The sequence below is a fragment of the Neopsephotus bourkii genome, unplaced genomic scaffold, assembly GCF_033783945.1.
Source record: "Neopsephotus bourkii isolate Nb327-2 ecotype Australia unplaced genomic scaffold, CSIRO-AGI_Nbou_v1 NB_1060, whole genome shotgun sequence".
NCBI classification, from domain to species: domain Eukaryota; kingdom Metazoa; phylum Chordata; class Aves; order Psittaciformes; family Psittacidae; genus Neopsephotus; species Neopsephotus bourkii.
Window position 1 is genome coordinate 1,527,630 of NW_026901548.1, and position 9,925 is coordinate 1,537,554.

Below are 9,925 nucleotides of genomic sequence, written 5' to 3' on the forward strand. Positions count from 1 at the left end.
TATGGGTCTGTGGGTATATATGTGTATATGGGTATAGATATGGGTCTATGGAGGTACATGGGTCTATGGGTATATATATGGGTCAATTGGTATATATATAGGTATATGGAGGTACCTGGGTCTATGAGTATATATATGGATCTATGGGTATATCTATGGGTATATGGAGGTATACGGATCTATGGGTATAGATATGGGTCTATGGGTACATCTATGGGTCTATGGAGGTGCATGGGGGAGCAGGGGGGTACACGGGGCATTGTGGGGGTTCATGGGGGTAGGAGTCGGGGGGGCACAGGGGTGGTGGGAGTGAGCGTGGGGGGACAGGGGTTCATGGGCAGGGGAGGGTAAGGGCACAGGGGGGCAAGGGTGAGTGGTGGGGGGGGCACACAGGGTTTGGGGGGGCTCCTGTGTGTGTTAGAGGGGTGTAGAGGGGTGGGAGTTAGGGGGTAAGCAGGGGTGCATGTGCATGGGTGTGCGTATGTACATGTGTGTGCATGTGTGAACATATGTGTGCATGTGTGTACGTGTGTGTGCATGTGTACCTGTGTGTACATGCATGTACCTGTGTGTACATCTGTGTACCTGTGTGTGCACGTGTGAAAATGTGTGTACATATATGTACAAGTGTGTGCATACGTGTACATGTATGTACCTATGTGTGCATGTGTGTACAAATGTGAACACGTGTGTGCATATATGTACATGTGTGTGCGTACCTGTACATGTGTGTACCTGTGTGTGCATGTGTGTACATATGTGTGCATGTGTGTACACATGTGTACCTGTGTGTGCACGTGTGAACATGTGTGTGCATATATGTACATGTGTGTGCATATGTGTACATGTGTGTACTTCTGTGTACCTGTGTGTGCATGTGTGTACATATGTGTACATGCGTGTCTATGTGTGTATCTTTGTGTATGTATGGGTACACATGTGTACATATGTGTACGTGTGTACCTGTGTGTAAATGTGTGTACCTGTGTGTGCACGGGTGTACACGTGTGTACATATGTGTGCATGGGTGTACCTGTGTGTACATATGTGTACCTGTGTGCGCATGTGTGTACATGTGTGTGCATGTGTGTACCTTTGTGTATGTATGTGAATGGATGGCAAAGAGCATCCACAGCCTGCGCCGGGCCGCAAAGCACCTCCTGCTTCCTGCAGGGGCACTGAGCAGGGCTGAGGGGTTTGGGGTCCCCTGAACCCCTCAATGCGGCAGCCAAGGGGGGGGAAGCATCAGCCCCCCCCTTGCTCTGTGCCCGGTGCGGTTTGTGGGTCCTTTTCCTCACTGAACCATCGAGAGCGCCCTCAGGAGGACCAGAGCCTGCAGCAGGAGGGGGCTGATGCCCACAGCATCACCAGTGGGGCTTTGGGTACCAAAGGAGCAACCGGGTCCCTCTGGGCAGGGGGAGCTGCTCCAGCACCAGAACCCTCATGGATGGGAGATGCAGCTCGGTTCATCCCTCACCCCACGGCCAGCAGTGGTGCAGTGATGCTTTAAGCCCATTTCCCATTCAGTCTATGCTTTAGGGTTAGGCATTTCATAGGGAAGACACCGAATCCCACAAGTGGGACTTGTGCTCCTGGTTTCTGTAGGAGCTGAACTTGGAAGATGTTAAAGGCACGCATTCATTTCCCTGCTCCCTTCATACGTTACTGACACGCTATGAAGGCCCCGCTGCTGCCTGGGGACTCATTACCGTCCCTCTTCGGGATGGCACCGTCCCTTGGGAGTGATGCCTTAATGATGCTTTAGGGATGCCAAAGGCTCCGGAGCTGCTGCAGGGCAGAGAGGTTCCCAATTAGGAGCTTGGAGCACCCGGAGCGTCTCCAACCATGGCAGCTTCCAAGCTTCCAGCAGCTTCCCTAAGGAACTGGGTGGGATTTGCTGCCCACTCTGCTCCTTGGCATCCATCCTGGTCCTCCCTCAGCATCCCAAACCAGGGTTCACACATGTATAACCCCCCTCTGCTGCTCCCCATCCATCCCATGCGTGTCGGGAATGGGTTAGGGTTGGGGTTAGGGTTGGGGTTAGGGTTAGGGTTGGGGTTGGGGTTGGGGTTAGGGTTCCAGCGCTGCCCATCCCGCTCTGGAGAAGGCATCTCATGGGCTGACGGACCTGAGATTGAGCCTTGTGTTTCACCATTCTCAGGTTAGACAGTCCTCGAGATGCCCCTCGCTTGGGCAGCCGCTGGACCCCATATCCCCTGCCCCACAGCATCCCCTGCCCCATATCATCCCCTGCCCCACAGCATCCCCTGCCCCACATCATCCCCTGCCCCATGCCATGTGCTCACCCATACCCTCCAGTCTCTGAGACCTTTGGAAGAGGAAGCAGAGAAGCAGCCCCTTGGTTCTTCTGCTCCAGCTCTTCTCCATCCCTGGTCTCTGCATGGAGCATCCCCTTCCCATAGGGATGCTGGTGTGAGGCTCTTCTCCCCTTTGGGCCACCCCAGTGCATGGATCCGAGGCTGTTGCAGGGCAAAGGGGGGGTCTGGTAGGGCTGAACTCCTGTTTTCCCCTTCATTGTCATCCCCAGCACCCACAGCATCTCCTGGTGCTGTTCCTGGGCTCAGCATCACAAAGAGGGTGCTGGGGGGGGGGCAGGATAAGGGATGTGTCTCCCCCATGCTGGGGCCGTGCAGCCACATGGCAGCTCAATGGCCGTGCCCATGGGTTCAGCAGCCCATGGGGTGCGGGATGCTCTGCTCTCTGTTACCAGGTACCGGTTTTCCAATGGATCCAAGCATCCGCAGCCACCCAGTCCTGGAGGAAAACTTTGCCTTCGCTTTAATGGGAGCAGAAAGGAAGGCGAGCACAGGAGCATGGGGCATTCAGAACCCTGGCCCTGCTTCCATCCGGTTTGCATTCATCTCCTTATTAAAAGCAAGGATGGCCGGGAATGCTTCAGCCTATGGGATGGGAGCTATATGGGAATGGGAAGGCATCGTCTGCACTTCACGTGCGATGGGAGAGGAGCACATGGAGCAGGCGGGTTCAGTGGCACAGAGCCCTGCACCCGGCTGCGTGGGGCAGAGACTGGAGGGGCTGAAATCCCAGTGCCGCTGCTAAACTGGGACATGGGGGTGAGGCTGGGAGCAGAGCCATGCGTGGGGCTGCAGGGGACCAGGCTGTGGGGTCGCTCTGCACTCACCCTTATGGAGCGCTGGAAGCATCACTGATGGGGAGCCTGCCTGCGCCCCAGGACCCCCCCAGCACCTCCCGGTCCTAGGGCTGCATCCTCAGGATGCTCTCCCCTTGCTGCCATTCCTTGGACCATTGCTCCCCTCATTGCGAGCAGCAGAGCCTGAGGGGGCTCCTTGGATGTGGGGATGAGGAACACAGGAATCTGCCTGTGTCTGCAGGTACGGGGGGGAGGGGGTCCCCAGTTTGGCTGCTTCCCTCTATGGGATGCTGAAAGCGGCTCCATGGGGAAGGGGATCTGGGGCTGAGGTTCCTGGGAGCCTGATTCTCCTGGAAGAATGAAGGCTGAAAGCTCCTCCATTGAAACGAGTGCGCTCGGAGGATGCTCGGAGCCCCGTGTTGACGGGCTCCGTGCAAGCTGTCACCGGCGGCACGCAGGGACCCGTGATCCGTTTTCAGCCCTTGCCCGGGTTTCTTTGCTCTGTTTGGATCCTGACGCATTCCCGCATGGAGCGGGCGGGATGCACCTGCAGGCATCCCGAGGCTGTGGCAATGGGTTCGCTCGGGAGCAAAGGAGAGAGGAACCAGGCGGGCGCTAAGGGGATGCAGAGCAGCTTTAGCTTCTCTAATAGCTGGGAACTTGGGGTTTTGGGGGTGTTTGAGCTTTGTATGGGCTTGAAGAGACAAAAGGAAGAGGAAAAGCCAAACAGAGCGAGTTTCCAACGCTAGGGTTTAGTAAAGATGGAGCAGATCAATGGGGCAGCAGCAGGTTCCTCCTGACCCCCCCTGTTAGACCCATGGGATGGTTTGGGTTGGAAAGGGACCCTCAAAGCTCATCCAGTCCAAGCCCATGCAGTGAACAGGGACATCTTCAACCGGATCGGGTTGCCCAGAGCCAGGGATGGGGCAGCCGCTGGTACCCGCACTAAGGGATCTTTGCAGCTTCCCTTGGAGCCGGCACCATAAATCAGAGCAACCCCGAGGGCAGGATCTGTGCGCATGGATCTGATGGGAAGGGAACCTTCCCATGGGGGTTTAGGAGCAGTTTGCCAACGGCTGGTGCAGATCCGGCTCCCTGCTGCCGGCGCTGCCCAACCCACCCGGTGGGAAGAGAGCGGCTTCCAAGAGCTTTTTAGCTGGGGATTGAGGAGCGAGGAGCCAAGCAGGGACGCGGTGAGGATGCTGTAGAACCATTGGGGACCACACCGGGGAGAGAAGGATGCTGCGGGGCAGCCCCTGCCTTACCTGCGAGCGCTTGGTCCATGCGGGGAGGTAGATCCCAGCTCCTCGTCCCCTCATCCCCATCTCCTGCACCCTGCCACCCCCCCCGGTGCCTGTTATAGCCCTGCCCCACGGCTGCAGCGCTGCCGCGCTCTGCGGGCTTCCTGTTTGTGCAGCTGGGGTGAACTTTCCATTACACAGTGGACGGGCAGAGGGGAGGGGGGGAAGCAGCAAAACCCCCAAAGCCACCGAGCCCCGGCCCTGCGCTGCGCCCCGAGGGCTCTTTCCATTCCATTGCAAGGGAGGAAGCGCTGGGGGGGCTGTGGGGGGGGTGAGGAGGGATGCGCTGGATGCGGGAGGTGCAGAGCATCCTCCAGTGCTTGGTCCAGCCTGGGCAGGAGCTGCTCTGGGTGCCCTCTCCCTGCTCCTTAGGGGATGGGGAGGTCTCATCCCTCATTTCCACCCTACCCATCAAACCCGGGGGGTTTCCATTCTCTGAATGGAACTGGAGAGTGAGGCAAAGCTGCATCCTGCCCTGCAGTGTGTGTCTGCTCCATTGCCACCCTAAAGCATCTCCAGCTCAGCCAGCGCACCCTCCGAGGAGGCCAAACAGAGTGGAGAGCAGCTCCCATGGCATGGAGAGAGCAGGTCTGGAGGGGATGGATGCATTTGGACCTTTCCTTTCTCCTTACCATGGCCAAAGAGCTGCTTTGGCTGTAGGGCAGAGGAGAGCAAAGGAAAAGGTGGAAAACTGCCTGCTGTGAAACTAAGGATGCTACCAAAGGGCCTCACTCTGCTCTGTGCTGATCCCTGCTATTTAGAGGGTGGAAAACACCCCCAGTGCTGCTTCTGCAGCTGAAATGGGGCTGCAGTGGTGTCTGTGGATGGGGGTAGCCCAAGGGCTTGAGGACCTGGGGTTGCTTTGCTGCCTTCCTCAATGTCCCTTTCCAAGTGACCCTTCCTGATGGCAGAGGGGCTGTGGAGCCGCATCCAGCTCTTGTTAATGCTGTTATCCCTGGGTCAAGCAGCAGCAATGGGAGCTCGTCCCTCTGCACCATCAAGGCTGCAGTGAGTACGGGTGGTCAGCACCGACCATGGACCCACTGAGTCACATCCTGCACCCACCTCAGCACTGGGGCAGCAGGCTCAGGGTCCTGCTGGCGCACGGGGACATCTCCATCCTGTGCCCCAGATGGGGCTCGACTGCTGTCCCTGGGTATGGAATCGCTCAGGGAAGCTGCCAGCCCATCCCCATCCCCATCCCATCCCCATCCCCATCCCCATCCCCATCCCCATCCCCATCCCCATCCCCATCCCCATCCTCATCCCCATCCCCATCCCCATCCCCATCCCCATCCCCATCCTCATCCCCATCCCCATCCCCATCCCCATCCCCATCCTCATCCCCATCCCCATCCCCATCCCCATCCCCATCCCCATCCCCATCCCCATCCCCATCCTCATCCCCATCCCCATCCCCATCCCCATCCCCATCCCCATCCCCATCCCCATCCCCATCCTCATCCCCATCCCCATCCCCATCCCTGCCCTGCAGGCCCTCATCGCAGGGCCTTGGTTTTGCTCCCTGATGAAGGAGTTTCCAGCCCAGGCTGCCCATGGACCGAGCTGTCCCTGCACCAAACCCATCAGTTTTCCCTCTGCTCCACGCATTTAACACCCATGCTTTTCCCATCAGAGCTGAACAGCAGTGGGATGCGCAGCAGGGACCTGTACCCTTGGCATGAGCCAACCTGCTGCACCCCACGTGTGCAGCCTGCACCCATGCTAAAGATGCCCTTCCCCAGCACAGCTTGGGGTGCTATGGATCAAAACCAGTGGTCATATCAATGGATGTGACTGCCTGCCTAGCCGTGGTGTGTGAGCATCTGCTGCCTTGTACCCCATTGCTCCCCATTGAAGCAGCAGCGAGGAAGGCAGATGAAACAGTGCCCACTTCCTGATGGGATTCCTGGGCTCTGGGAAGTGAAGCAGCCCCTGAAGCGCTCCTGCAGCCGCTGGTGCTGCTCGGCAGGGATGCGGCACCGAGTATCAGAGCATCCCGATGAAGCAGGAATGCTTCAGAGCATCCCGATGCAAAGGGATGAGAGGAGCAGGGAATGGCTGCTGGAAGCCACTGAATGTGTGTGTGTGGGTGCTGAACCCTGAGCCAAGAGAACCCCTGTGTGCCCGGCCCAGCACAACCAGCCCGGGGCCGGGTGGATCTGCTCTGGTGCTCCTCTGGTGCTCTGGTGCTGTGGTGCTGTGGCTGATGCTTGGCACTGTCTCTGCCTGCACAAGGGCAGCGGGAAGAGCAGGGAGGCTGCATGGTCCTGAGCATGGCTGACACATCCGTACCCATGGGGCTTGTGAAGGGCTCCTGGAACAAGAATAAGCATCCCCAAACAGGGAGAAATGGCCCAAAACAGGGAGAAATGGCCCAAAATAGAGAAGCATCCCAAAACAGGGAGAAACTTTCCAAACCAGGGAGAAATGGCCCAAAACAGGGAGAAACATCTGCAAACAGGGAGAAATGGCCCAAAACAGAGAGAAGCATCCCAAAACAGGGAGAAACTTCCCAAAACAGGGAGAAATGGCCCAAAACAGAGAGAAGCATCCCAAAACAGGGAGAAACTTCCTAAAACAGGGAGAAATGTCCCAAAATAGAGAAGCATCCCAAAACAGGGAGAAACTTTCCAAAACAAGAAGAAATGGCCCAAAACAGAGAGAAGCATCCCAAAACAGGGAGAAACTTCCCAAAACAGGGAGAAATGGCCCAAAACAGGGAGAAATGGCCCAAAACAGGGAGAAATGGCCCCAAACAGGGAGAAACTTCCCAAAACAGAGAGAAATGGCCCAAAACAGAGAGAAGCATCCCCAAACAGGGAGAAACTTCCCAAAACAGGGAGAAATGCCCCAAAACAGGGAGAAACACCTGCAAACAGGGAGAAATGGCCCAAAACAGAGAGAAGCATCCCCAGACAGGGAGAAATGGCCCAAAACAGGGAGAAACACCCCAAAACAGAGAGAAACATCCCAAAACAGGGAGCAGCTTCCCAAGCGCCCCCCTTCAAACCCCAAAAGCTGCTGTAAGCTTGATCCATGGCCCCTGCAGCAGACCCCAGGTTCCTCCTCTGCTTTCCATCACTTCCTCAAGCTCTCCCCCAGCCCTTTCCTCCCTGCTGCAGGTGCTGGAACCATCCCATGGTGTTTGCTGGGGTCGGATGGAGCCGTTCCAGTGCCCCCGGTGTTCACAAGGGCCCGGCCAAGGGCTGCTTTCAGGTTGAGTTTAGCTCCAGGCGCTGGTGAAGCCGTTCCCATGTGAAGCCATCAGCATCGGGTGCTATGGGTGCAATCGGTTAGGATGCTGTGAGCATCCTGCCCAAGCACCCCCCCTGCAGCAGCTTCGGAGCATCCCATTGTCCACTGCTGGTTTCAATGTGCTTGGTGCAGAACCCCCCCTGTGAGCAGAGCAGCATCCTCAGTGCAAACCCTGCCTTGTAATGCAGTTTATACACACAGAAACCAAGCTTCTGTGCAGCGATGGGGCAGGATCGTGCCTTGCAGGGGGCGGTTGGGGATGCTTGGCTGGGAGTGAACGCAGTGAATGGCTGGGATGAGCCATGGGGTGAGCAATGGGGTGAGCGTGCAGGCTTCAACCCACGGGTTCTGCCTCTTTCTGTACAGATAGGAAACAGCCTCAAAAGAAAGATGAAGGTGTTTGTTCTGACCTGCTTGAGCCCTGCATTGCTTTCCAGCCCCACCGAGCCCATGACCGGGGCAGGCACCAGCAATGGGGATGCTCCAGGCGGTTGCCATGGGTTGATGGGGATGCTTCATCTAATGCAAAGGAAACCAACCCCATCCGCTGCATGAAAGAGAAAATGCAACCCCAAAGTTGTCCTCTCTTGGCTCCCTCCTCGGGAAGAGGGCGATGCCTTTGATGGTCAAGCAGATTTTGTTCTCTTTTTAGGTGGTTTTTCTTCTTTTTAACCGTTCCGGTCTATTTTTGGTGGTGAAGAGCCTCTGCTGCCTCTCAGCCCTGATGTGCTTTGGGTTGCTCCGGACGCTGGGCAGGAAGTCACACAGAGCCCATCCTGTGTCTGTGGGTGATGCTGAGACCGGGGGTCCTGCATGGATGGGGTGATCCCTGGCTGTGGTAGGGGGATGTGAATGATCCCATGGGTTAGAAATCATGGAATGATTTGGGTTGGAAAGGACCTTAAAGCTCATTGACACCTTCCACTAGAGCAGGTTGTGCCGAGCCCTTTGAGCACTGCCAGGGATGGGGCAGCCACAGCTTCTCTGGGCACCCTGTGCCAGCGCCTCAGCACCCTCACATCAATACCTTTGGAAGGCGTTTTTGGCTGCTTTAATGGGAGAGCTGCAAGCGTGGCATCACCTGGGTGTGCAATGAGATAAAAAAGGGGGTTATTTCCCCCCTGCCCTTCCTCCTGTGTCCCCATGTTCTGGGAGGAGGATGCATGGACCCCAGTAGCTGGAGTCCTGCATGATGCTCTATGTGCTGCACTGTGCTGATGGTCAAACAGAGGCAGCAAGTCGGAGCTGGAGCTGGGTACATGCCTCCAGTCGGGGTGTGGGGACCGGGCATCCCATCATGGCTCAACAGAGCACCCCATTTACTCTCACTGTAGATGGTGAGACCCCCGTGGGCAGCACTGGTGGCCCCAGTGGGATGCCCCTGGTGCCTGAGATGGGTCCCTGGGTAAGGGAGGAGCGCGTTGTGCTGCTGTGGGGAGCGCGCCTGCATCCCTCCCACACAGGGTTTCCGATGTGGTGATGCTGCCAGCACCGCTCACAAACACATTGAACCTCATAGAGACGGGGTTAGGGTGATGGGGATGGGGATGGGGATGGGTCAAAGCCACCAGAGACAGGGTTGGTGCCGAAGTCACCATTGGCACCTCAAGGAGGGGAGGGGAAGGTGCCCTGGTGAGGGGTGGGAGCAGCCGGCCATAGGGGAGGTGTTGGTGTGGGCATGGGGTTGGGTTTGCTGGGGCAGAGCGTGGCTGCGTGGTGGCCAAACCTGGATGAGATGTGGATGTGCTAAGGGGAAGTGTGGGTGTGCTGAAGGACACGGTGGATCTGCGAAGGGAAAACGTGGATGTGGTGAGGGAATGCATGGATCTACTGGGGGAAAACGTGTGCTGAGGGGAAGTGCAGAACTGCAGGGATAAACAGGGATCTGCTGGGGAGAGATGCAGATCTGAGGACAAACGGAGGGCTGCTCCGAGGGGCTGCATCCACAGTGTGCGTGGATTGGGATGGAGGATGTTCCTTCCCCCCATTCTCCTCCAAGGAAGCGCTGTGGGATCTCCACAGTGGGGCAAACCCTGCTCAAGGCCCACACGAGGTCTGGTGTCCCTCAAGGATGCTGCTGGCGCTGCTCAAGCAGGGTCTGCTGGGCCTTGCTGCAGGGAGCCCCATCCGTGCTGGCTCCTCAATCCACTTGAGGATGTCTCTATTGTGGACTCCGCACCTGAGCCCACACCGAGGTACCCCCAGTCACTGCATGTGGGCAACAAGAGCATCC